The following is a 27,550-nucleotide window of genomic DNA, read 5'->3' on the forward strand; positions in this document are numbered from 1 at the left end:
GCTCCTCAGCAGGCTGGTACTATTGATTGCATCAGGAAGTTAAGGTCTGGGTGATTAGTTTTGTCCTCGTACATCCTCATATTGCGATGTTTCACTGCTTATAGCAAGCACTTGTTACTTTTGAATTTGAAGAACAGTAGCTAAATGGATCTTTAAAATTGGAGGGATGAAGTGGATAAGAGGAAAAGATACCAATAAAAATACTTTTTAAAGAATGAAACCTTTTGTGCCAGCATGGATGGGCCTAGAGGGTATTATGCTAAGGGAAATAAATCAGACAGAGAAATACAAATATCACATGATTTCACTTATATGTGGAATCTAATGAATGAAACAAACAAAATAGAAACTGACTCATAGACACAGAGAACCCACTGACAGTTGTCATAGGGGGGCGTTTGGGGCTGGGTGAAAAAGGTGAAGGCATTAAACAGTACAGTTTCGTAGTTACAGAAGAGTCACAGAGATGTAGGTTACGGCATAGGGAACATAGTCAAGAATATCGTAATAACTGTGTGGGGCCAGGAGGGTATTTGAAGCAGCAAGGGGACCACTCTGTAAAGTACATGATTTTTTTAACCACTTTGCTGTACATCTGAAACTAACATAGAATAATATTGAGTGTAAATTGTCATTGAGAATTTTTAAACAAAAAAGAAACCAACAGGTTAGGTAGAAAAGTAATTCAGGAGAAAGAAAATTGAATAACCTCATTAACAGTCTATGACTGTGTATAAGACAGAAGAAAATAGTACATCTTTTTACATGGTATGTTGATAATTAGTTTATGTGTTATGCAACTTTACAAAGGAAATTTTAGCTAATTTCAGAAAAAAATCACGAAATGCAATAGAATACATTGAAAATAAATAAAAACGTGATACAAAAAAGAACCTTTTAAAGAGTGCAGAGAACTAGTATCTCCTTGCAAAAAGAGACCAAGGAAGGACAGATAGAAATGGTACTCATAATTCAGAGACAGTGACAAGAAGCTAATTTAAAATGCATCATTTATCTAGTACAAGGGTATACCAAACTGGAAGTATTGCTACAAGATGCTCTGAAGCAAAAATACACCACAGGATTTTCAACACCAAAAGCACTGTTAATGAGAGATTGTCCAAAAACTTAGTTTCTTTTTAACTTAAAGCAGAGCTTAAATATACTTAGTATTTGAAGTGAAGTTAATGAGATAATTGACTTGTAGTCAGGTGATTGCATTTTTAAAATAATTCCATAGTGTAGCTCTAATTTAAAATTACATGCAATTAATATCTGTTAAAATTAAGAATATTTATACTCTTTGGCCCAGTAAACCCACTTATTGTGATATCTCTCCCAGAAATTAAAGCACCAGAATGTAAGGCTAAATGTGTAAGGGCAAATGAATTGTTGTTTATAATAGTAAAAATGGGCACTATCCATCAATAAGAGGATGGTTGAATTAATTATGGTGCATCCACATAGTGGACTGTTAAGCATAAAATAAGCATCTCATTTCAGCAACCTGCACTAAACACATCACTAAACACACTAACCTGTACCTTCTTGGGGTGGATAGCTTTGAGTTTGTTTGCCTTTGTGTATGCAATAGGTAAAGCATTCACAGCTGACAACACTGCATTTTTGGTAATGCCCTCCTGCCAAGTACATGCATTATTCACCATGAGAAGCCATTTATTTCTACTAATTGGCGATTCACTTTCACATCAGCACTCAAATTTTCAAAACAGCCACAAAGGCCTTTCAGAAATGAGCATGGCTTTCTATGACAGAGCACTGGAATAATAAATGTTGAAAAAAATCTAAGGTGGGTTGTTTTCTGCATATCATCTTTTTGGAGGGTTAAAAATGCATTTCGTGTTTACCAACATTAAGTACCTGTAGTATATGTACCAGTTCTGCCTAGAGTTTCACAACTGTTCATCTTCAGTGAACATATTCCCTTGTCTGAGCACATTCATTATTGTTTCCATTGGAGTATAGTTTGGTCCCTAAATGAATCTCGTTTGTGTGTTCAGACACATTTATGCTTACAATCTCATTTCAAAAATGTTTTTCCACTTGATGGCCATCTGAGAGCTTTCTCTTTTTTTTTAAGTTAACAAACCCACATACCTGCCACTAAATGTGTATTAAGTGTTTACAGTAGATAAGGCACTGCACTAGGTATTACTTTTTAAAAAAAAACTTCATGGGGAATTTCAAACATATACAGAAATAGAGAGAAAAGTATAATGAAACCACATGTAATTTTTAGGAAGCTTTAACATCAATTCAAAGCCAGTCTTGTTACATCTCTACCCTGTCCACTTCCTTCCCCTTCAGATTACTGTGAAGCATCTTTAGGGCATCATGTCATTTCATCCACAAACATTTCAAATATCTCTATAAGAGATGGGAGCTTCTTAAAACCTCCCCACAATACCACTAGACAACTAAAAATGAATAACTCCTTAATATAATCAAATATCCAGTCAGTGTTCAAATTACCATTATCACAAATACCATGATTTTTAAGCAATCTGAGTCAAAATCCAAATAGTCTAAACTGTTGGTTTTTGTGTCTGTTGAGTCTCTTTTTAGTCTATAGGCTCCCTCTGTCTTTCTCTCTCTCTGCCCACCCCTGCCACTCATCCTAATTCTGCTATGATTTTTTATTGTTATTCAATTACATTTGTCCCACATTTTTCCCCATTGCTTTCCTCTGCTCTGCTTGCCTCAGTCAATCCCTACCCCATGTTCTGTGCCCATGTGTCCTTGATACATGTTCCTTCCCCTTCTTTCCCCTATTATCCTCCTCCCCCCTCCCCCTTGGTCACTGTCAGTTTGTTCATTATTTCTCTGCCCTTGGTTCTATTTTTGTTATGTTTTGTTCATTAGATTCCACTTATTCGTGAGATCATATGCTATTTGTCTTTCACTTCCTGGCTTATTTCACTTAGCATAATGCTCTCCAGTTCCACCCATGCTGTTCACAAAGGATAGGTGTTCTTTCTTTCTGCTGCATAGTGTTTCATTGTGTAAAATGTACCACAGATTTTTGATCCACTCATTTACTGATGAGCACTTAGGCTGTCCAGCACTTGGCTATTGTAAATAATGCTGCTATGAACATTGGGGTGCATAGGTTCTTTTGAATTAGTGTTTCAGGATTCTTAGGGTATATTCCCAGCAGTGGAATTGCTGGGTCAATAGGCAATTCCATTTTCAGTTTTTTGAGGAAATTCCATACTGTTTTCCACAGTGGCTGCACCAGTCTGCATTCCTATAGACAGGAACTAGGGTTTCCTTTTCTCCATAACCTCGCCAGCACTTGTTTGTTGATTTGTTAATGATGGCCATTCTGACTGGTGTGAAGTGGTATCTCATTCTGGTTTTAATTTGCATCTTTATGATGGCTGGTGATGTTGAGCATTCTTTTATGTGTCTCTGGATCCTCTGTATGTCCTCCTTGGAGAAGTGTCTGTTCAGATACTTTGCCCACTTTTTAAGTGTATTGTTTGTCTTCCTGGTGTTGAGCTGTATGAGTTGTTTATATATATATGGAGTTCAAATCCTTGTCCGAGGTATCATCGGCAAATATGTTCCCCCATATGGTTGGTTCCCTTTTCATTTTGTTGATTATTTTTTAGCTGTGCAGAAAGTTTTTATTTTGATGTAGTCCCATTTATTTATTCTTCCTTTATATTCCTTGCTCTAGGGGATGTATCAGTGAAAGCATTGCTTCATGGGATATCTGGGATTTTCCTGCCTGTGTTCTCTTCTAGGACTTTTATGGTGTCACAACTTATATTTAAGCCTTTTATCCATCTTGATTTTATTTTAGTGTATGGTTTAAGTTGGTGGTCTAGTTTGATTATTTTGCATGTACTTGTCCAGATCTCCCAACACCATTTATTGAAGTGGCTATTTTTATTCCATTTTATACTCCTGCCCCCTTTGTCAAATATTAATTGACCATAGAGATATGGGCTTACTTCTGGGGTCTTTATTCTGTTCCACTGGTCTATGTGTCTGTTCTTATGCCAGTACCAGACTATTTTGATTACAGTGGCCTTGTAATAGAGTTTGAGATGAGGCATTCTCATTCCTCCTACTTTGTTCTTCTTTCTCAAAATTGCTGAGGCTATTCAGGGTCATTTATGGTTCCATATAATTTTTTGAAATACTTTACTATATATGTAAAACATGCCATCGTTATTTTGATAGGGGTTGAATCTATAGATTGCTTTGGGTAGTATAGACATTTTAATGATGTTAATTCTTCCAATTGTACACATTATATGCTTCCATTTATTTGTATCTTCCTTAACTTCTTTCTTTAGTGTTCTGTAATTTTCTGAGTACAGGTCTTTTACCTCTTTGGTGAGGTTTATTCCTAGGTACTTTAGTTGTCTTGTTGCCACAGCAAATGGGATTTTTTTCCCTAATATCTGTTTTTGATATTTTATTGTTAGTATATGAAAATGCCTTTGATTTCTGAGTATTGACTTGATATCCTACTGTTTTGCTAAATACACTAATTAATTTGAGTACATTTCAGTGGAGTCTATAGGGTTTTCTGTGCACACTATCATGTCATCAGCAAACAGTGGCAGTTTTATTTCCTGTTTTCCAGTATGCATGCCTTTTACTTCTTTTTCTTGTCTTATCACTGTGGCTAGAACTTCCAATACCGTGTTGAATAGAAGTGGTGAAAGCAGACACCTTTGTCTTCTTCCTGATCATAGGGGGAAAGCTTTTAGTTTGTGCCTGTTGAGTATGATGTTGGCTGTAGGTTTCTCACATATGATGTTAGCTGTATGTTTCTTGTATATGGCCTTTATTATGTTGAGTTAGGCTCCCTCTATCCCCACTTTGCTGAGTGTTTTTATCATAAACATGTGCTGTAGCTTATCAAATGCTTTTACTGCAAATGCTTTTACTGCAGCTATTGATATGATCATGTGATTTTTGTCTTTTGTTTATGTGGTGTATTACATTTATTGATTTGCAAATATTGTACCATCCTTGCATCCCTGGGATGAATCCCACTTGGTCATGGTGTATAATCTTTTTAATGTATTTTTGGATGTGGTTTGCCAATATTTTGTTGAGGATTTTAGTGTCTATGTTCATCAGCGATATTGGCCTGTAGTTTTCTTTTTTTGTTGTGTCTTGATTTGGTTTTGGGCTAGCTTCATAAAAAGGGTTTGGGAGTCTTCATTTTCTTGAATTTTTTAGAGTAGTTACAGAAGGATTGGGGTTAGCTCTTCTCTAAATATTTTGTAAAATTCTCTTGTGAAGCCATCTGGTCTAAGGCTTTTGTGTGCTGGGAGATTTTTTATTACTGCTTCAATTTCACTAGCTGTTATCGGCTACTCAGGATTTCTGCTTCTTCCTGGCTCAGTTTTGGAAGATTATATTTTTCTAGGAATTTGTTCATTTCACCCAGGTTTTCCAATATCTTGGCATATAGTTGTTCATAGTAGTTTCTTACAGTCCTTTGTATTTCTGTGGTATCGGTGGTAATTTCTCCTCTTTTGTTTCTGATTTTATTTATTTGGGTCCTCTTTTTATCTTGGTTAAAGCATTGTCGATTTTGCTTATCATTTCAAAGAACCAGCTCCCGGATTTATTAATCTTTTTCATTGTTCTTTGAGTCTCTATTGTGCTTTTAGTCATTTAATTCTGTTCTGATATAGATTATTTCTTTTCTTTTACTCACCTTGGGCTTTGTTGTTGTTCCTCTAGTTCTTATAGGTATAGGGTTAGGTTGTTTATTTGAAATGATTCTGTCTTTTTGAGATAAGCCTGTATTGCTATGAACTGCCCTCTCAGGACTGCCTTCACTGTGTCCTCTAGGTTCTGGGCTGTTGGTATGTTCATTTTCATTTGATTCCAGAAATTTTTTTGTTTCTTCCTTCATCTTGTTCTTTACCCATTCAATGTTTAGTAACATGTTATTCAGTCTCCATGAGTTTGAGTGATTTTTAAATGTATTTTATTGATTATGCTATTACAGTTGTCAGATTTTCCCCCTTCACTCCCCTCCACTCTGCACACCCCCTCCCACCCACATCCCCCCCCTTTAGTTCATGTCCATGGGTCATACCTATGAGTCCTTTGGCTTCTACACTTCCCATACTATTGTTACCCTCCTCCTTTCTATTTTGTACCTACCATCTATGTTACTTATTCTCTGTACCATTTCCCCTTCTCCCCCTCCCAACTCCCCTGTTGATAACCCTCCATGTGATCTCCAATTTTTGTTGTCTGTTCCTGTTCTAGTTGTTTGCTTAGTTTGCCTTTGTTTTGTTTTAGGTTTGGTTGTTAATGATTATGTTTGCTGTCATTTTACTGTTCATATTTTTTATCTTCTTTTTCTTAGGTAAGTCCCTTTAACATTTCATATAATAAGGGCTTGGTGATGATGAATGAACTCCTTTAACTTGACCTTATCTGAGAAGCACTTTATCTGCCCTTCCATGCTAAATGATAACTTTGCTGGATAGAGTAATCTTGGATGCAGGTCCTTGCCTTTCATGACTTGGAGTACTTTTTTCAAGCCCCTTCTTGCCTGCAAGGTCTCTTTTGAGAGGAGAAATCAGCTAACAGTCTGATGGAACTCCTTTGTAGGTAACTGCCTCCTTATCTCTTACTGCTCCTAGGATTCTCTCCTTAATTTTAATATTGGGTAATGTAATTATGATGTGCCTTGGTGTATTCCTCCTTGGGTCCAACTTCTTTGGGACTCTCTGAGCTTCCTGGACTTCCTGGAAGTCTATTTCCTTTGCTAGATTGGGGAAGTTCTCCTTTATTTTTTGCTCAAATAACTTCTCTACTTGTTGTTCTTCCTCTTCTTCTGATACTACTATAGTTCAGATTTTGGAATGTTGAAAGGTGTCCTGGAGGTTCCAAAACTTCTCCTCATTTTTTTTGAATTCTTGTTTCTTGATTCTTTTCTGATTGGATGTTTCTTTCTCCCTTCTGGTCCACACCAATATTTGACCCCCAGTTTCCTTCCCATCACTATTGGTTCCTTGTACATTTTCCTCTATTTCACTTATGGTAGTTTTCTTTTTTTTTAATCTAATTTGTGACAACATTCAACCAATTCTATGAGCATCCTGATTACCAGTGTTTTGAACTGTGCATCTGGTAGGTTGGCTGTCTCTTTATTGCTTAGTTGTATTTTTTCTGGAGCTTTGATCTGTTTTCTCATTTGGGCCATTTTTTTTTTTTGTCTTGAGGTGCCTGTCACGTGGGTGAGGGGTAGAGCCTTAGGTGTTTACCAGGGTGGGGCAACCCAGGTCTTGGAGTTGTGATGCTGTATGTGGGGCAGGGGTCCGAGAGGGAACAATGGCTCTTGCTCCACTCTCTGTCGGATTTCAGTGACTTCCTCTGCTTCCCACAAGCAAATTGGGCCCTTCTGGTGCTGATTCCCATGTGGGTGGGTTTGTGTATGTTCTAGGACTCTGTGGGTCTCTCCAAGGAACTCTCCTGTGAGGCTGGGAGTTTCTTCTGCTGCCGCCTCAACCCCCACAGGTGTTTTCAATCAGAGGTTTGAGGCTTTATTTCACTGTGCAGGAACCCTGGGTTGTGTGGTTTGTCTCATTCCCTAGTTGTTTCTCCCAGTTTATCTGTGCCCGAATGTGGAACCACCCAGTCCGCAATCCACTGCCTCACTAGTCCACCAGCCACCGTCTTGCCATGAGTCCTCTCTGCCTGGCTGCCCGACTCTGCCCTTCCTATTAGTCTGGATAAATATTTCTTCTTTAACTGCTTGGTTGTCGGACTTCATACAGTTCGATTTTCTGTCAGTTCTGGTTGTTTTTTTGTGTTTAAATTGTTGTTGTCCTTATTTTGGTTGTGCAAGGAGGCACAGTGTGTCTACCTGCGCCCCCATCTTGGCCAGAAGTCTTGAGTTTGAGTGTTTTTGCGTTTTTTTCTTTCAGGTTGGTTTCTTGTTCAGTCCCTTGTGGTCAGAGAAAATGCTTGATATGATTTCAATTTTCTTGAATTTGTTGAGGCTTGTTTTTTCCTCCTATCATGTGGTCTGTCTTTGAAAATGTTCCATGTGCATTTGAAAAGCATGTATATTTTGCTTGTTGTGGTGAAAGTTTCTGTATATATCAGTTAAGTCCATTTGCTTTAGAGTGTTGTGAAATGCTACAATATCATTGTTGATATTTTGTTTGGAAGATCTGTCCATTTTTGACAGCAGGGCGTTAAAATCACCTAGTATAAGCGTGTTGCTGTCAATATCTTTCTCGAAGTCCTCCAAGATTTTCCTTATATATTTGGGTGCTCCTTTGTTGGGTGCATATATGTTTATACTGTTTATGTCTTGATGGGTTCTACCATTAAGTATTATGAAGTGTCTTTCTCTGTCTCTTGTTATGGTCTTTGTTTTGAAATCTGTTTTGTCTGATATAGGTATTGCTACCCCCGCTTTTTTTCCTGTCCATTTACTTGGAATATTCTCTTTCAACCCTTCACTTTCAATCTGTGTAGATGTTTTTTTCTGAGGTGAGTCTCTTGTAGACAGCATATATGTGCGTCATGTTTTCTTATCCATACAGTTACCCTATGTCTTTTTAGTGGAGTATTTAATCCATTTACATTCAAGGTTATTTAAGCCCACCCTCTCTTCTCTGTGCCTCTTCTCTGGGCTGGGGCTGAGAAACCACCTTGATTTCCACCCTGCCGATCAGTCCACCCAGCTGTACTGAATGGGATCAAATTGCACCCACAATCCTCTCTCCTTTTTGTCAGAGCAGCTGTATTTGTGGGGTCCCTAACCAGCAAGTCTCAGCTCCCCTTTTAAAAGATGTCTCTCTGGGCACTCCCACTGCAGCACCAAGCCACCCACTGGCTTTCCACACATTACACCTCTCCAATAAGTCAAGAGTGTATCTCAGTCATGGCCAGTGGTGGCCCTCTTTTTTCCCCAGATCCAGGTGTAGACAGTATCCCTATCACTCTCTGGCACTCTGCTGGTCAGTGTCCACTACTGCAGCTAGTGTGTGCTGCTAGCTGTGTGTGTATGCAGTCTGGCTCTCCCAACGACTTTTTATATCCAAGCTACTCCTAGCTGGGTCTGGGGATTCCCTACCCTGGGAGGGGAGGGAGCCACTAGGCTGCTATCTCTGACTGGGCTCTCCACTGATGTTCACTCTGAGGCAGATGCTGTTGCTGGTGCCACACCTGGGGACTTTCCCCATCCATTTATAAAACCTCCTTACCGCCTGTTTTGAAGTGTCTTCTGCACTCTTTGGCTTCCAAACTTCATATCAGTTAAGATTCTGTTGATTGCTCACTTTGTTTTTCAGAAGATTTGTTAAGTGTCCCAGTTGGGTGCACAAGCAACTGGGCTCAGCTCCCACCTACTTGGCTGCCATCTTCTGAATCTGCCTTGATATATTTTTGTTGAAGAAATCTTTTCCTTTTTGTCCTGTACATTTAACCACAGTCTGATGCAGGTAGCCTTATCCTATTTCCTTTAATAAATTTTTCCATCCTTTGTGTTCCTTATACACAAGTAGGTAGATCAAAAGCTGGGTTGCCAGATTTAGCAAATAAAAATACAGAGTGCTCAGTTAAAATTGAATTTCAGATAAACAATGAATACTCTTTTAGTATAAGTATGTCCCAAATATAATGCATGTGATATACTAAATATGTCATGGTACATGTTTACACTAAAAGAAATATTTGTTGTTTATCTGGCATTCAGTTTTAACTGGGCATTGTGAATTTTACCTGGCAACTGTAATCTGAATCTAAACATTTTGCTTAATTCAATTTTCATTTATTTTTTGGTGGGGAGCAGAGGCAATATTACTTCAAAGATGTTGGCATGTGGTGGTTCGTTCAGGAGCCTTATCTCTAGTTGTCACTCTTGTGATGTCAGCTGCCATTGATGCTTAATGCCTAGATCCATAATTCATTAGGATTGCATTACAGTGATCTAATTTTCCAAGGCATATTTAATTTTATTAAAAATATTTTTTCAGGATACAGGTATTTTTTTTTATGTTTTGATTTAATCTTTATTGTATTTTTTTTTCCATTACCATTTAACCCTTTTATATCTCTCTCTCTGCCAGGAATTACCACACTGTTGTCCATGAGTCCTTTTTCCTTTTTACTCAATCCCTCCACCTTCTTATCCACTCGCCCTGACTAGCAGTCATCCTGCTCTTCATCAATGAGTCTGTCCCCATTTTCCTTGTAAGTTCAGTTTCTTCATTAGATTCCACATATGAGTGAAATCGTGGTATCTTTCTTTCTCTGACTAGCTTATTTCACTTAGCATAATGTTCTCCAGATCCACAAATACTGTCACAAAGGGTAACATTTTCTTCTTTTTTATGGCTGGAGTAGTATTCTATGGGTAAATGTCCTGTAGTTGTTTTATCCATTCATCTACTGAAGGACACTTGGGCTGTTTCAATATCTTGGTGATTATAAATAGCACTGCAATGAACATAGGGGTGCTTATGTTCTTTCAAATTAATGTTTTGGGTTCCTTTGGATATATTCCCAGAAGTGGGATTACTGGGTCAAAAGACAGATCCATTTTTAATATTATGAGGTATCTCCATACTGCTTTCCATAGTGGCTGCACCAATCTGCATTCCCACCAACAGTGCAAAAGGGTTCCCCTTTCTCCACATCCTTGCTGACACTTGTTGGTTGTTGATTTATTGATGATAGCCATTCTGATAGGTGTGAGATGGTATCTCATTGTGGTTTTAATTTGCATTTCTCTGCTGATTACTGACATTGATCATCTTTTCATATGTCTACTGGCCATCAGTATGTCCTCTTTGGAGAAGTGTCTGTTCAGGTCATTTGCACATTTTTTAAATTGAGTTGTTTGTTCTTTTGGTGTTGAGTTTTGTGAGTTCTTTATAAATTTTGGATATTAACCTCTTATCAGATGTATTAGCGAATTTTTTCTCCCATTCTGTGGGTTGTATTTATATTTTGTTGATTACCTTTGCTGTACAAAAAACTTTTTAGTTTGATATAGTCCCATTTGTTTATTTTTTTTCTTTTGTTTCCCTTGCCTGAGGAGATATATGAGCAATGTCTGAGATTTTGCTGCCTATGTTTTGTTCTATGAGTGTTACGGTTTTGGGTCTAACATTTAAATGTTTGATCCATTTTGAATTTATTCTTGTGTGCAGTGTAAGGAGGTTGTCTAGTTTTATTTTTCTGTACATATCTGTCTGATTTCCCCACACCATTTATTAAATAAACTATCTTTAGCTCATTGAACGTGCTTGCTTCTTCTGTCGAATATTAATTGACTGTAAAGGTGTGTTTTTATTTCTGGGCTCTCTGTTCTGTATCTGTTTTTATGCCAGTACTAGGCTGTTTTGATTACTTACTGTGGCCTTACAGTAAAGTTTGGTATTAGGTAGTGTGACGACTCCAGCTTTGTTCTTCTTTTTCAGGATCACTGTTGCTATTTATGGCCTCTGTGGTTCCATATAAATTTTGGAAGAATTTGTTCTAGTTCCATGAAATATGTCATTGCAATCTTGATAGGAATTGCCTTGAATCTGTAGATTGCTTTGGGTAGGATGGACATTTTAATGATGCTAATTTTTCCCACCCATGAACATGGCATATTCTTCCACTTATTTGCATCCTTTTGAATTTCTTCTTTTAATGTGTTATAGTTTTCTCAGTAGAGATCTTTTTACATCCTTGGTTAGGTTTATTCCTAGGTATTTTACTCTTTTTTAGCAATTGTGAATGGGATTTTCTTAATTTCCCTTTGTGTTAGTTCATTATTGGCATATAAAATGCAACTGATTTCTGGGTATTAATTTTGTATCCTGATACTTTGCTGAATTTGTTTATCAGCAAAATATCAGTGAATGGGTCAACAATGAGATCAAGGAAGGAATCAAAAGATATCTTGAAACAAATAAAAATGAAAACACAACAAGCCATTCTAGTAGTTTCTTGGTGGAATCTTTGTGGTTCTCTATGTACAGTATCATGTCCTATGCAAATAATGACAGTGTTACTTTTTCCTTTCTAATTTGGATGCCTTTTATTTCTTCTCCTTGTCTGATTTCTGTAGCTAAGACTTCTAGTACTGTGTTGACTAAGAGAGGTGAGAATGGGCATCCCTGTCTTGCTTCCGATCTTAAGGAGAATGCTCATAGTTTTTGTCTGTTGAGTATGATGCTGGCAGTGGGTTTGTCACATATCTGTTATTATGTTTAGATATGTTCCCTCTAATCCCACTTTTCTGAGAGTTTTTATCATAAATGGGTCTGGGTTTTGTCAAGTGCATTTTCTGTATTTATTGATATGATCATGTGGCTTTTTTCTTTCATTTTGTTTATGTGGTGAATCATATTTTTTGATTTGTGCATGTTGTACCAACCTTACATTCCTGGAATAAATCCCACTTGGTCATAGTGTATGATCTTTTTGATACATTGCTATATTTGGTTTGTTAATATTTTGTGGAAGATTTTAGCATCTATGTTCATCAGGGATATCGGCCTATGATTTTCCTTCTTTGCTGTGGCTTTATCTGATTTTGGAATTAGGAAAATGCTGGCCACGTAAAATGAGTTTGGGAGCTTTCCCTCCTCTTGAATTTTATGAAATAGTTTGAGAATGAGAGGTGTTAGTTCTCACAATGTTTGGTAAAATTCACTTTTGAAGCCATCTGGTCCAGGGCTTTTGTTTGTCGGGAGTTTTTGATTACTGCTTCAATTTCATTAGGTGTAATCTGTCTAATCAGATTCTCCGAATCTTCCTGATTTAGTTTTGGAGGATGATGTATTTCTAGGAATTTATCCATTTCATCCAGGTTGTCCAGTTAGTTGGCATACAGTTAGTTGTTCTTAACATTTTCTTACAGTCCTTTGTATCTTTGGTGTCAGTTGTTACTTCTCCTCTTTCATTTCTGATTTTATTTATTTGGATTCTTTCCCTTTTTTCTTGATGAGTCAGATCAAAGATTTGTCAATCTTGTTTATCTTTTCGAAGAATTAGGTCTTGGATTCATTGGTCTTTTGTATAGTTTTTTTTTTTTAATTCTATTTTGTATATTTCTGCTCTGATCTTTATCATTTCCTTCCTTGTACTCTGGTCTTTGTTTGTTATTCTTTCTCAAGTTCCTTTAAGTGCGAAGTTAGTTTATTTGAACTTTTTTTTTTGAGGTAGGCTTGTAATGCTATGGATTTCCCTCTTATGATTGCTTTTCCTGTGTTCCACAGATTTTGGGTTGTTGTGTTTTCATTTTGATTTGTTTCAAGGTATTTTTTTGATTTCTTCCTTGCTCTCACTATTGACCCATTCATTATTTAATAGCATGTTATTTAGCTTCCACATCTTTGTGTATTTTTAAGTTTTGTTCTTGTGATTGATTTTTAATTTCATAGCATTGTGGTCAGAGAGGATGCTTGATATGATTTCAATCTTCTTACACTGATTGAGACTTGTTTTGTATCCTAACATGTGGCCTATCCTATAAAATATTCCATGTGCACTTGAAAAGTATGTATATTCTGCTGCTTTGGGGTGAAATGTTTTGAAGATATCAATTAAATCTATTTGATCTAGTGTGTCATTTAAGTTTGCTGTTTCCTTGTTGATTTTCTGTCTGGAAGATCTATCCATTGAAGTCAGAGTTGTTAAAATCTCAAAATATGACTATATTTCTGTTGATCTCTCCCTATATGTCCTTCAAGATTTGCTTTACATATTTAGGTGCTCCTGTGTTGGGTGTGTACATGTTTACTAGGGTCATATCCTTTTGTTGGATTTTTCCCTTTTTCATTATGTAGTGTCCTTCTTTGGCTCTTACAGTCTATTTTATCAGGTATAAGTACTGCTTACTCAGCTTTTTTTTCCATTTGCATGAAATACCTTTTAACATTCCTTTACTTTTAGTCTGTATATTTCAATCTGAAATGTGTCACTTGGAGGCAAAATATATATGGGTCTTGTTTTCTTACCCATTTAGCTAAGGCTACATCTTTTTGGTTGGAGCATTTAAGCCATTTACATTTAAGGTGATTATTGATAGATAAGTATTTAGTGCCATTTTATTGTTAGTTATTATCCTGTTTTCTTTTTCTTTCTCACCTTGTTCTTTTTTTTTTTTTCTTAAAGCAAGCCCTTTAATATTTGTTGCAGTTTTGGTTTGGTGTTAACTAACTGCTTTAGCTTTTTCTTGTGTGGCAGGCTCCTTATTTTTTATTCAATTTTAAATGGTAGCCTTGCTGGGTAAAGTAGCTTTGGTTGTAGGGCCTTGGTTGTATGGCCTTGCTTTTCATCACCTTGAATATTTCATGTTGGTCCCTTCTGGACTGAAATGTTTCTGTTGAGAAATCAGATGCCAGTCTAATTGGAGCTCCCTTGTTGTAAATATCTGCTTTTCTCTTATGGCTTTTAGGATTCTCTCCTTGTCTTTAAGCCTTGCCATTTTATTTATGATGTGTCTTGGTGTAGGCCTCTTAGAGTCCAAATTTCTGGGACTCTTTGAATTTCCTGGATTTGTGTGTCTTTGTCCTTCACCAAATTAGTCAAGTTTTCAGTCATTATTTTCAGATAGGTTCTGGATTCCTTGCTCACTCTCTTTTCCTTCTGGTATTCCCATGATATGGATGTTGTTATGCTTCATGCTGTCCAAAATGTTTCTTAAGCTCTCCTCATTTTTTAAAATTGTTTTTTGATTTTGCTGCTCTGCTTGGGTGTTTTTTCCTACCTTGTCTTCCAAATTATGTATTTGATCCTCTGGTTCATCTAATCTACTGTTTATTGCTTCCAATGTATTATTTATAGCAGATACTGTATTCTTTATTTCTGACTGTTCTTTTTTTATGGTTTCTATGTCTTTTTTAATGCTGTTGGTTATCCTTGTAATCATTAGTCTAAACTATCTGATAAATTGCCTGCCTCCATTTCATCTATTTCTTTTTTTTCTTTTAATTGTTGTTCAAGTACAGTTTTCTGTCTTTTACTCCCACACCCCCAGTCCTCCCCACCTCCCTCCATTTCCACCCCCCCCCATTTTTTGTCCATGTGTCCTTATTTCATCTATTTCTTTTTTCTGGAGATTTCTCTTGTTCTTTCATTTGGGGTCTGTTCCTTTGTCTTCCCATTTTGGCGGCTTCTTTGTATTTTCTGTGATAGGTGTTAAACCATCAGTGATATGGCCTCAAGCTGTAATCAGCAGCCTGGTTTAAGCTCCACAGGGTGGGACTTTTGCTTGACCTCAGGCTGATGCCCTGAGAGGGGATTGCTCTGCCTGAGAACGATGGCTTCTGCATAATGGGAAATGACTCAGCACAGGGATCCTGGAGGGAGGCTGACCCTTCAATTTTCTCCCCAGAGCCACCCACCCCAGACTAGTGTTTTTAGTCCCCTCTGCCCTCCCTCTACCAGAGCCCAGATTAAGTGGCTGCAAATGAAACTTTGTATGTTGGCCCTTCAAGAGTGTTTCCAGCCCACTCTCCCTGGCAGACAGAAACCCTGCTGCTTTTCACAGCTGGATGTTATCTGGGTTCCTTTTCTGGCTCTGTTGCTGTAGGCTGGGGAGCCCAGTTTGGGATTTAGACCCCACACATGTCAGGGGGCATCCCCCAGCAACTGAAACGTCCCTCCAGTGCTTCAGCTGCTGCCTGTGGGAGCCCAGCCAGCCCTCTTGCACCTCCTCCACACTCCCTACCAGTATAATTGTGGTGAAGTGTTTTCTTCTTTCATCCTTGGTTATAAGGCTTCTCTCCACTTAGTGTTCAGTTGGTTATTTTGGATGCTTTCTCTACAATTTAGTCATAATTCCAGATTGGTCCTGATAGGAGGTTGATGTAGCTTCTACTTACTCCTTTGCTATCTTGGATCTCCTAAGGCATATTTTAAGATGAAGTTTGTTGTAGTGATGAAGAGGTTAAGAGGTCAGGCCCTGGAATAGGATAGAGTTCATTTGAGCTTTGGCTCAGTGGCTTATTCACTATGGGACCAGGGGCAAGTTAGTTTCCTTCTCACAGCCTTAGCTTCCTCGTCTGTAAAACAAGGTTAGTAAGTGTACCTATGTCATAAGATTTTTTTGAGGATCAAATGAGTATGTGGAAGATTTACAACAGTGCACAGCACAAAGCAGATGCTGATAAGAACTAGCTATTAGAGACTCTTGAATTATGAGACTCTTGAATTGTGGCCTTTCAAATTCATGATTTTCCAGTATTAAAAACTTTAAATCCTACATTCAACAGTTAAGTTATAGTTTCACATTATTAATAAAAAGCAATACATGTTTATCAAATGAACAGTGTCTTGTAATTAATTGTCCAGTGTAGTTGACAGAGGCTTTCCTCATGTAAATCCATTATCATTTGATCCTCATAGCAGCAGCCTTTTCACTGGAAGGAGTGGTCTCATCCATTCTTTACATCTGGAGATTCTTTATCTTAGGGCAGTTGTTACAGTGAAGACCTGGTGGGGGGGTGAATGATATACTGTTACCAAATGGACACCCCCTTGTGGTCCGGGGGTCCCCCCATGTACTAGGTTTGTTTTGCCCACCACCAGGGAAAGATGTCTCTCAATGCCAGAGATTGGTGAAAAGGAAAGGGATTATTTATTCAGAGTTATACAGACTTAGAGTAATGACTTAATGTCTTCATTAAAATACTAAAGTCCTTTAGAATACCCATAAATGCACATAGTCCTTCCTTCTCCCTCTGCCCAGTCCAGGTTGCTGTATCTCAGGAAAAGAAGTAGTCTGTGGCTCAGGTAGGCCCGTGGTTCCCAGCACCATCAGCTGTGTCACCACTGAGATCTCAAGTTCTCAATCCAAACCCATGTGGTACCTTCTCCTGGCCCACCAGCCAGAGTCCTTTCACCCTTTTCCTTCCTGCAATGTGTCTCCTGCGTTCTTACAAACTGCCAAGAGAGAGCTCTGCATCACTGCTACATCTCTCTTCCCAGCTTCCTAAGCTGCGTGGCAAAGGGAGCCCCAAAGCCGAGTGGTCCCAACCATCCAGCATGGCTGCTGTGCCTGGGTTTTAAATCCCAGCACCAATCTTCCTCTGCAGCCGTGTTTCCGACTCCTACAATCAGTTACACCTGCCAGCATTCCCTATTTTTCCAGCCTTTCTTGGCTGCTGTAGTAAGTCCAGACAGGCATGGCCCCATGGCGTGGAGCCAGTCATCTCCAGGCTCTCACACAGGTGCTGTAACCAGGGGGAGTTGCCTCCCAGTTATATCCTGGGTGGAAGTCACTTCCATTCCCCTGGCTCAAAGCATGTCCATAACTATTTAACATATCCATGAAACCAGTTAAAATGTATAGATATGTTAATGACCATGCCTGAGGTTATTTATAAAACTGTTGCTATGCAAAACAGCTCTCAAAGACCCTGTTCTTTGTGTCCCATCCCCCAGTTCAGAGCTGCAGGGGTGAGGACATCTCATATTTTAAAAATATTTGCTGTATACCCTGAGTTCTGGACCCCATTACAAATCCCTGTTTGGGGTCCCCCTGGCTGCACCCTGTTACAAGGTGGCTTGTTCTTGCTGTGTATAACACAGCTAGAAAGTCACGCAATTGGTCAGGGACTGGGTCCTATCCCATGGCTCTTCTGATGGAAAACATAAAGTGAGCAACCTTGTGTGGTCCTCCCTCTGTGCAGTGCTTTCATTTCTTGGTTCCAGTGACAACTCTATCTTGTTTTCCTTTTCAACTTCTTTTCCCCCCTCCAACTACTCCCTCCTTGTCCCCATTCTTGGTATCTCTTTCTCTTCTGAATGTACTTTTGCCCCAATATTCTATCATTGGGTCATTTTTATTGGTATGTTCTCAACTTTGATATCTACTCAGTAGCTTCATCTGTTCAAAGAGCTTCAGCCATTCTCTCCAGGAAGATATTTCTAAATCCATATTTCTGGCTGCTACCTCTTCCTTGAGTTTTGGACCTAAATTTCAATAACTGGTTTGATATCTCCATATGGCTGTTTCAGAGAGAATCTGAACATTCAGTAGGTCAGCTTATCTGTATCCAGATGTTAACCAATCAACTATAAACAAACAAACAAGGATCAAATTGAGAAGATTTTACCCACTTACTAATGACATTTAGTATTTGATGACATTAAAGGCTTATTTTTTTTATGTGAGATAATGATATGTGCTATATTAATACTATCTCTCAGAAATACATACTGAAGTGTTTATGGACAGTATCATGTGATGTCTGGGATTTATGTCAAAATAATCCATTTGGGAAAAGGAGAATGGGTAAGGGTATTGAAATAAAATTTATAATAAGTCAATTAGCAATGAGTTGAAAATGTTGAGCTAGGTATTGTGCATGTGGGAATTCAATATCCTATTCTCTCTACTTTTGTTTATGTCTGCAAATTTGCATAATAAAATCTTAAAAACTTAAATAGGTCCAAAACTAAATTGATTAATCTTGCTTATATTTATCTCCTGACAGTCATTTTTCTATTGATGTCCCTTTATCTACCCAGTCACTTATGAAAACCCAAAGCTCTTGATTTGCTTTTTCTCCCTGACCTCTACAGCCAATCAGTTGCTAAGTCAGTCTGAGATTCCCTTCATAGTGAGTCCTGATTCTATCCTTTCTTTTCCATCTAAACTGCCACTTTTCTGCCCTGGCAGGGTGGTTCAGTTGGTTGGAGCATTGTACCATGCACCAAAGGTTGCAGGTTTGGTTCCTGGTCATAGCACATACCTAGGTTGTGGGTTTGATCCCTAGTCAGGGTGCATACAGGAGGAGGCACCCTCCTGATGTCTGTCTGTCTGTCTGTCTGTCTCTCTCTCATCAATAAATATATCTTCAGGTTTTGTATGGGGATTAAAAAAAACTGGCACCCTTCTATTAAGTCTGTCATTAGTTTATGCCTGGACTAGTGTAATGACATTCATAAATTTCTCCCTACTTCCAGTCCCTCCTTGGTGTATATAAAGCATCTAACATAGTGCTTGGTACTTAGTCCCTTCTCCCTTTCTCCTGACTTCAGAATTTACCTTCCTTACTGCTGCCTGCTTAATCCTCAGATGATGTATTATCCCCCTTCCCTGAGAGAGATTGCTCCTGACTCCTTTTCAGAATGCTTCCCTACTATTTCCTTCTGGATCCTGTAACACCACTACTGCTGCCACTGTACCCTAACTGCCGTGCTTTGTGGAGGAAGCAAATGTGACTGAATAAAGACTGATTTCCCAGTTCCAAAGTTAGATATAAGATGAGGGGGGCCTTTACTTACAGAAAAAACAAGCATACTAAATGTGAGTAAAAGAGAAGCAAAGCTTTTTTTAAGAGTTTAAACATTTATCAGTGAAGCAGTAAGACAGAAAGTAGGCTACTCCATAGGCAAAGCCACTAGGAGCAAGTTTTAAAGCTGCATCTTGTCTCTCCAACTCAGTGAGGAAGAAAAGGGAGGATCTTTACTCTGGAGGGATCAACTTCTAGATCCAGGCTGAGTAGGGTAAATGCTGATGGCAGAGAAGGAGCTTGATGGATATTATTCTTGCATGCTGAGGGCTTCTTGAGGAAATCCATCTTGCCTAGTCTGGCTAAGGGAGGAAGAGCAAGAACTGCCTCCAGTGGATCTCAGGGGTAATATCAGCAGTATGGATTGGGCAAAAGTCCTGTCCTAGGGCTGTCCCAGAGAAGTGGCTGTACAACACTGGCTTTTGATGGTCTGTCTGGGTATAGTTCTGTTATGGAGAGCAGCTAAGTATTCAGGGACTAGGCTGACCAAGCACAAAGAACCCCCTATAAGTCAGTCACATGCTTCATTTTAAGCATAACACTTGCAATTAAAACCAAACTGCTGTATTATAATCAAGAAGCATCATCCTGTTTTATATTTATTTTTAAAATATTTAGTTTTAGAGAAAGAGGAAGGGAAGGAGAAAGAGAGGGACAAAACATCGATATGTGGTTGCCTCTCAAGCACCACCTACTGAGGAACTGTCCTGCAACCCAGGCATGTGCCCTGACTGGGAATCAAACTGGAGACCCTTTGGTTCACAGCCCGTGCTCAATCCACTGAGCTACACCAGCCAGGGGAGTGGGGATGCTTTTAGATTTTAACTAGAATACTGCTACTTAGTGACAGCTTTATTTCAAGTGATAATATGAATTTGCCCAGAAAGTTAGAATCTAATGCTTAGAATTTCCTCTAATTCAAGAAACAAAATTAAAAAGTGATGATTAAGATTGGCAGAATGTAATTGCTGAAGCTGAGTAATGGATACTTGGAACTTCATTGCACTATTCTCTATACTTTTGAGTGTGTTTGAATATATCCATAAGTAGACGTTTTTATATGACAATTGTGGGACCATGGAGGCCACTCAAGACCTGGGAAGTTTGACTGTCATGTTAGTAAAACTAGTAGAGGATGTTTGAACCAAAAGAATCCTCAGGAAATGTGATGATTTCTCTAATTCTTACCTAGTTATTTGGATTTGAAGGATTAAGGTGCATGTAGATAAAACATTTGGTGGATGTAATATAAATTGATCTCAAAAAGCTTTTGACAAGATGTTACAGCCACTATATTTAAGGGAATTGAGTCACCATAGGACTGTGAGTCTCTTTCCTCTCAGTAGATATTGCCTTAGAAATGGGTAACAAAGGTAGAGATAAAGGAGGTTAAGGACATTATTCTGACATTTCAAAAGCATGATTTTTTAGGGATAGGAGGGGGGTTAGTTTTTAAAAAATAAATCTTTACAAAAGATCTGAAGGAATTGCAGTGAGATATCCAAGAGGACAATTACATGAAATGCTTCCTGACAATAAAAAGTTTAGTTGATAGGAATAAAGTATAAAGAAATCTCAGGGGTATGGGTATGGGCTCATTATTGAAAGGCCTAAGGATAATTTACATATGTAAATGTATACACGTGCATTTGATGCTAAGGCAGGTGGCTGGGATTGATTGTAGAACTCAGAACAGATTTTTCTCCTGCTGAGATTGTCTTTTTGGAAGGTATTGGCAGACAGACACTCTAATGTGGACATCCACAATACATCCTGTCAAGGGCCACGAAAGAGTGTAAAACTAAAATCTACTAGGGAAGAAAAATAGTTTGGCCTAAGGGGTTTCCCCTCCATTTCCAGAGAGTTGATAGGCCTGTTGACAGTGGAAAAAATGAGTCAAAAGCCACCTTGTTGAGAGCTTTTCCCCTTCTACTTGAAGGAAGGAAAATGAGAGTAGCAAGTTCTCACAGTGGTGATGGTTATAGATCAACACACTTTAGGCAAGCTGTACTGCTGACAGGACCAGCTACCTAATTCACAGGACCCAGTACAGAAGGAGAATGTGAGGTCCCTTGCTCATGAATTATTCAGAATTTCAACACAGTGACAGCAAAATATTAAACCAAACATGGGCTCTTCTAAGCTTGGGCCTCTCTGTGACAGCATAGGTTGTATGCCTATCACTTACTCCTGGGCAGCAGGGCTAGCGATAGCAAAAATTCATAAGGCATAATAGAAAGGTGTAACACAGAAAGCCAAGCTAATAGAAAATGTCACTGAACTTTTCTACTAGAAACAACCATTGTTATCATTTTGACCCTTAAAAAAACATTACATCTTGGGCAGTTTTCCATGTTAGGAGATATAAATCATCTCAATCCTATTGTGGGGGGAGGAAAAATCATTTTCCTTATAACTTTCTTTTTTTTAAAGATTTTATTTATTTATTTTTAGAGAGGGAAGGGAGGGAGATAGAGAGATAGAGAGAGAAACATTAATGTGCGGTTGCTGGGGGTTCTGGCCTGCAACCCAGGAATGTACCCTGGCTGGGAATCGAACCTGGGACACTTTGGTTCCTAGCCCGTGCTCAATCCACTGAGCTATGCCAGCCAGGTTCCTTATAACTTTCTAAGTTATTCTGGCTGGTCTGATAACTAGGATAACATGAGCCAGATTAACATAACCAAATTTATTATAGGTATACATACAGGGGTTTTGTAAGAATATGAGACCAGAGGACATACTGAGCAGTTGAGACTTATATGCCATTCTGGACTAAGGAGAGGAAGGCAGGGATATGGGTCTGGCACTTCAAAGGGAAAGCAGTCAATTCACAGATAGGCCAGAAAGAGCAAACATTTGGTAAATTCTTGCTAGGCCTCCCAGAAACAGTGGGACATAAAGGGGAAACTAACAGATAGACTTTGCTTGGCTTCTTCCTGTCTGCCACACTTACATCATATTATGATGATAAGGTGACAGCTCCCTTCCTTTAAGCAGGGTTTTCTATCTGAATTCCTTTTGGTATGAAAAGGGGGAAGTTCAGAGTTTCTTTCTGAGCCTTTCATTTCTTAAAAATAGCCAGCTTAAAATAAATATGCCTCCAAAAGGGGCATATTTTGAGGTGGCAAAATCTGCTCTCCTTCACTGTTGTATAGAGGTTCCATGTTCCATTCAACCAAACTCTATTGTTGGGTATCTGAGGAGTCTTGAGTCTTTCATTGTTACAAATGGTGCATATTGAATATCAATAAAGTTAAGTGAGGATGGAATAAGTAAATCAGTATAAAACACTTCACAGAGTGCTTAGCAAATAGCAAGCTCATTATAAATGTTAGTGTTACTTTTATATTGTCCAGTTGCCCCATGTGAAGGTGAATTGGTTTACATTTTCAACAGAGTTTGATTATCCTAAATCCTTGCCAATTCTTTCAGTTTTTCCTTTTGTATCTCTTTCTTTGTTAATGACCTGTTCATGTGCTTTGACGGTTCGCCTATTGGATTCCTCATGCCTTCAAAATTGTAATTGATTTCTGTATTGGGGCTACCGATCCTTTGTAATATGAATAACAAGGACTTATTTTCCCTATTTTTTAGTTTGATGTTTGATTTTCTTTGCTTTAACTACACAGGCATTTTGAAGTTTAATATAGTACAGTTAAATCTGTCCATCTTTTATGTTCAGATTTTTGTCTTTGCTGCCCTTTAGCAAGTCTTTTGCCACAGAACAGGTCTAGAGTTCAATGGTGGTGAAGCTTTTCCTGCTGTAGGTTGGCCCTCCTAGTTTTCCTCTGAGGCTTCATTCTTCTGGGGCATCATTCTCTAAGTTTGACCAACAGAGGTCACAGCGCTATCAGGAGTGTCCAACCTTTTGGTGTCTGTGGGCCACGTCAGAAGAAGAAGAGTTGTTTTGGGCCACACATTAAATATACAAACACTAATGAAAACTGATGAGCCAAAAAAAAAGTTTTAAGTAAATTTATGATTTTGTGTTTGGTCACATTCATAGTCATCCTGGGCCGCATGTGGCCCATGGGCCACAGGTTGGACACCTCTGCATGTATATGGGAAGGAAATACATATATTAACATTGAATCTATCTGTGAAGACACAAGATATATTGAAACTATGTTGTCTATCTTCAAACCCAGGAAACAATTCTGCTCTTTCCATATTTTCTGCATTTCTTTGCTTTGTAGGGAGAGTTCTGTCTTTACCAGAGCTATTCTTTTGGAGGATCCAACCAAACAGAAATTGAGTTGGGGTTAGTGGCTGTAGTTATGTGGTTTGCCATCACTTCTGCATATAGTTAAGTTATTGCTGGCTATACCAGTGTAGGAATAACTAGTGGAAACATTTCTAAAGTAGTAAATCTGAAGTTTATTTAAGATTAGTCACTATATAAAAAACATGACATATCCTAAAATATTGCAGCTAATATATAAAAGAAATGATGGAGGTTTAATAGTGGTTTTTCCAAGTTTGACAGTCCAGAAAATTTATGACATTAACTAGTGATGAGTGGTGGTGAAGCTGAAAAATACTTTTCTAAACTAAGCTCAGAAAAAACTAAATTGTTTTTTTGTTCTCGCTATAGAAATTACAGTACAGCCCTGGCTGGTGTGGCTCAGTGGATTGAGTGCTGGCCTGTGAACCAAAAGGTTACTGGTTCCATTCCTTGTCAGGGCACATGCCAGGCCAGGGTTGCCAGGCCAGGTCCCCAGTAGGGGACATGTGAGAGGCAACTGGCTGATGTGTCTCTTGCACATTGATGTTTCTGTCCCTCTCTTTCTCCCTTCCTTTCCCTCTCTCTGAAAATAAATAAATACAATCTTAAAAAAAAGTAGTGGTATCTCATTGTGGTTTTAATTTACACCTCTCCGATGGCTAGTGATGCTGAGCATCTTTCTTTTCATGTCTCTGTGCTCTTTGTATGTCCTCCTTGGAGAAGTGTCTGTTCAAGTCCTTTGCCCATTTTTTAATTGGGTTTTTTGTCAACAAAACAAGCAAGCAAAATATAACCAGAGACAGTGAATTTAGGAACAAACTGACAGTAACCAGAGGTGAGGTGTTGGGGGGTAATAGGGGGAAAAGGGGGAAGGGTTCTCAGGAACATGTATAAAGGACACATGGACAAAACCAAAGCGGGGTAGGATCAAGGGTGGGAAGTGGGGATGGCTGGGGTAGGGGGGAGTGGTGAGGGGAAAATGGAGACAACTGTACTTGAACAACAATAAAAAAATAAATAAAGTAAAAAAAAGAAATTATACTACAAAAATTGGTTTCAGTTGAAGAGGTGATCAAAAGATATGCAGCCCCCAAATCAAAAAAGGGTACCATAGAGGTGTATTAATTTAATGAAAAACATTGTTTTTTTCAATATTGTGATGTACATGGTATTTGTAAGTTTTTAAAACATGTAATTTCTTGTGACTATTGTTTGATTATAAATAAATATTTGGAATTGTTCCTAATTTTTCACTTTAAAAAATGTATTTAACCCAAATGGTATAAACTTCAGGCCCCACAATACCCAGATCTGCCATTGCTTATGGGGTAAGTATTGATGGTCATTCAGAGTGTTTCTTGTTGCCAATGACCCTGGCTTGCCCAACTCTGAGTCTGACTTGCCTCAATGCTTATATTTTTTTCACCATCTAAAATTGTCTTATGTATCAGGGCATTGATATATATTATTTCATTTGAACTGCACAATCGTTTAAGTATTATTGTATGAGTAGTATTATTGTCATTTTACAGATGGAAATACTGAGATTCAGAGAGGTGAATTAAATTACCCAAGCTCACACAGATAATATGTGCTAAAGCCAAGATTTGAACTCTTGTTTCAATGAGTCTAAAGCATCAACTGTTGTATACTGCCTGGGAAGAAAACTCTGGAGTCATTACAAAGGAAGACCCACTTACCGGTTCCTTCCAGGAACCTCCAGGTGAGTATAGAAGATAGACAATGATTTCTCCAATGCAGATGTAAGCAGAGGGTCAAGTCCTCCCACTGCAAATTTTGGCATAACAGCAAAATGCCCCAGATACCTCCTTCTGCAAATCCCACACAGTGTTCTGTCTGTGCCTTTGCCCACTCTCCTCTCCTTTTTTGATTTTGACTACTTAGTTGTGGTGTTCCTGATAGAGGGGAGGGCTGAATGTGACCAGTCAAGGAGCTTTCTGGCCTCCTCTTCACTGCCATGATCACAGTTGCCCCTGAGGGCCCAAGGCATTAACATGCTTTAAAGCAACCCTGCTCTTCCTTCTTCCCCTCGCTGTCACCAGTCCTGCTTTTGGCAGCACTACTACCTTTCTCAGCTATTTAGTTGATGTCAAATATGATTGTCAGCACCTCAGTTACCATGACCCCTTTTTCTTCGAGAAAGGTAGAATGCAAGGCACATACCTGGATAATGCAGCTCTCACCTCACTTCTCAGTTTGGAGGAGCACAGGGAATTCTGGGTCTCAGCCTTTCTATATTCTAATATGAGATTTCAGCCTGCCTCTCTCCAGGCTGAAGGAGGAGGCTGAAACAAGCATTTTGGGTACCTGTGAAAAAGAGTCAGGGCTTGCTTTCTCGAATTAGTTTACTTGACTCCAAGCAAGCTCAGGGAAGGAATTTTGCAGCTGTCTTCTCAATTCCAGAGACTGAGTCTGTACTTCCAGTACTCCTTGCTTCCCACTCTCCCTACCCAGCCAGTAGTTCACCCCTCCACCATAAAAGGGATGTCCTTTCCTCAGAAAGTCAGTCAAGGCCTGTAGTCCCTGCCTTCCAGGGCACCAAGTACCTGAGGATATTGTCTAGAAATGTCCACTTTCTACTACAAATTTGAATTTTTGAATTGGATTCTAGGTCTCATAAGCTGATAGAGTCCACTTGGCAAAAAGCAGTGGTTATCTTTGCTTTTAACTTTTCATGACATAGCACAGATCCCAAGTCTTCAAAACTGGCATCAATTTATTAAAGGCATTGGTAGTGGCAGACAGCACATGCTAAAACAGAACCATGAGCCAGGCAGCCTGTCAATCTGAAAAAGTTCAAGTAAGAGGTAGAGCAAATGAGAGAAGTTTGACCCCGTGAAAGCTCCTTTGTGTGATTGTTTTTCCCCCTTCCCCCAATCTCAGAGCAGCTTTATTTTGATATATAACATAGTTGTGCCCCCAACACAAGTTCTACTGACCTCCACGGTCCCTGGTATTTTGTTCCTGCCTTCCCCTCCCTCTTCAACTCATGTGTGCTACAATTATGATCTAATTACCCTAAGCCAGGGGTGTCAAAATCATTTTCACTGGGGGCCACATCAGCCTCAGGGTTGCCTTCAAAGGGCCAAATGTAATTTTAGAACTGAATAAATGTAACTACTCCTTAACTAGGGGCAAGGAACTTGGTGCTGCTGCTGGGTAGAAACATGGTGCTGGGCCATATAAAACAAGGTGGAGGGCCAGACTTGGCCCATGGGATTTGTGTTTGCCGCCTGTGCCCTAAGCCAACTCAGTGAAGTGTTTTACAATTTTTGAATAGTTTTTCAACTAACTGTGGTAGTGTCTGCTGAATTCCCCAAATATTTAAACAGTTTGGGCCCTGGCCATTCAGTGAGCTTTCCAGAGTCTGTGCCTAGCCCCTGTGTGATTATATGTCCAATATATTTTGTAAAGAATCCATTTATTTTTATTTTTAGAGAGAGGCGAAGGGATTGATCGGGAGAGAAACATCGATGTGCAAGAGGAACATCAATCAGGAGCCTCTTGCACGCCTCCAACGGGGGACCTGGCCTGAAACCCAGGCATGTGCCCTGATCGGGAATCAAATCCATAATCTTACAGTTTGCAGGACAACGCCCAGCCCACTTAGTCACACCATTCAGGGCTGTCCAGAATATTTTGAGGTCTGGAAGAACTGGCATTTTTCAAGGGACAATTTAGGCTGGGTTTCCCAGGTGATCCAGTAATACAAGAAGTCATCATTCCTCTCCTCCAAAGCATTGCCAAACGTAATGATCTCATCTAAACAAATAAGCACCTCCAGGTAATTCATATTGCCAACTGCTTTTTCCATTAGACTCCTGAAGGTGTCTGGGGTTCCAAAGATGTGTGGGGTGGCCTTTGAAATAGGTAAAGCCCTGTCAGCCATTGAGATTCAACAATAGCACGTTTCAAACACAGTCATGGAAATTATGGATTCCCTACTATGCAGTCTAGAGGCTAATATGGACACAGAACTCTCTCTAAGGCACAGAAAGATAACAGAACATTGATATCCCCCTGTTCTGAGTCT

The sequence above is a fragment of the Phyllostomus discolor genome, chromosome X (genome assembly GCF_004126475.2).
Source record: "Phyllostomus discolor isolate MPI-MPIP mPhyDis1 chromosome X, mPhyDis1.pri.v3, whole genome shotgun sequence".
Taxonomy (NCBI): Eukaryota; Metazoa; Chordata; class Mammalia; order Chiroptera; family Phyllostomidae; genus Phyllostomus; species Phyllostomus discolor.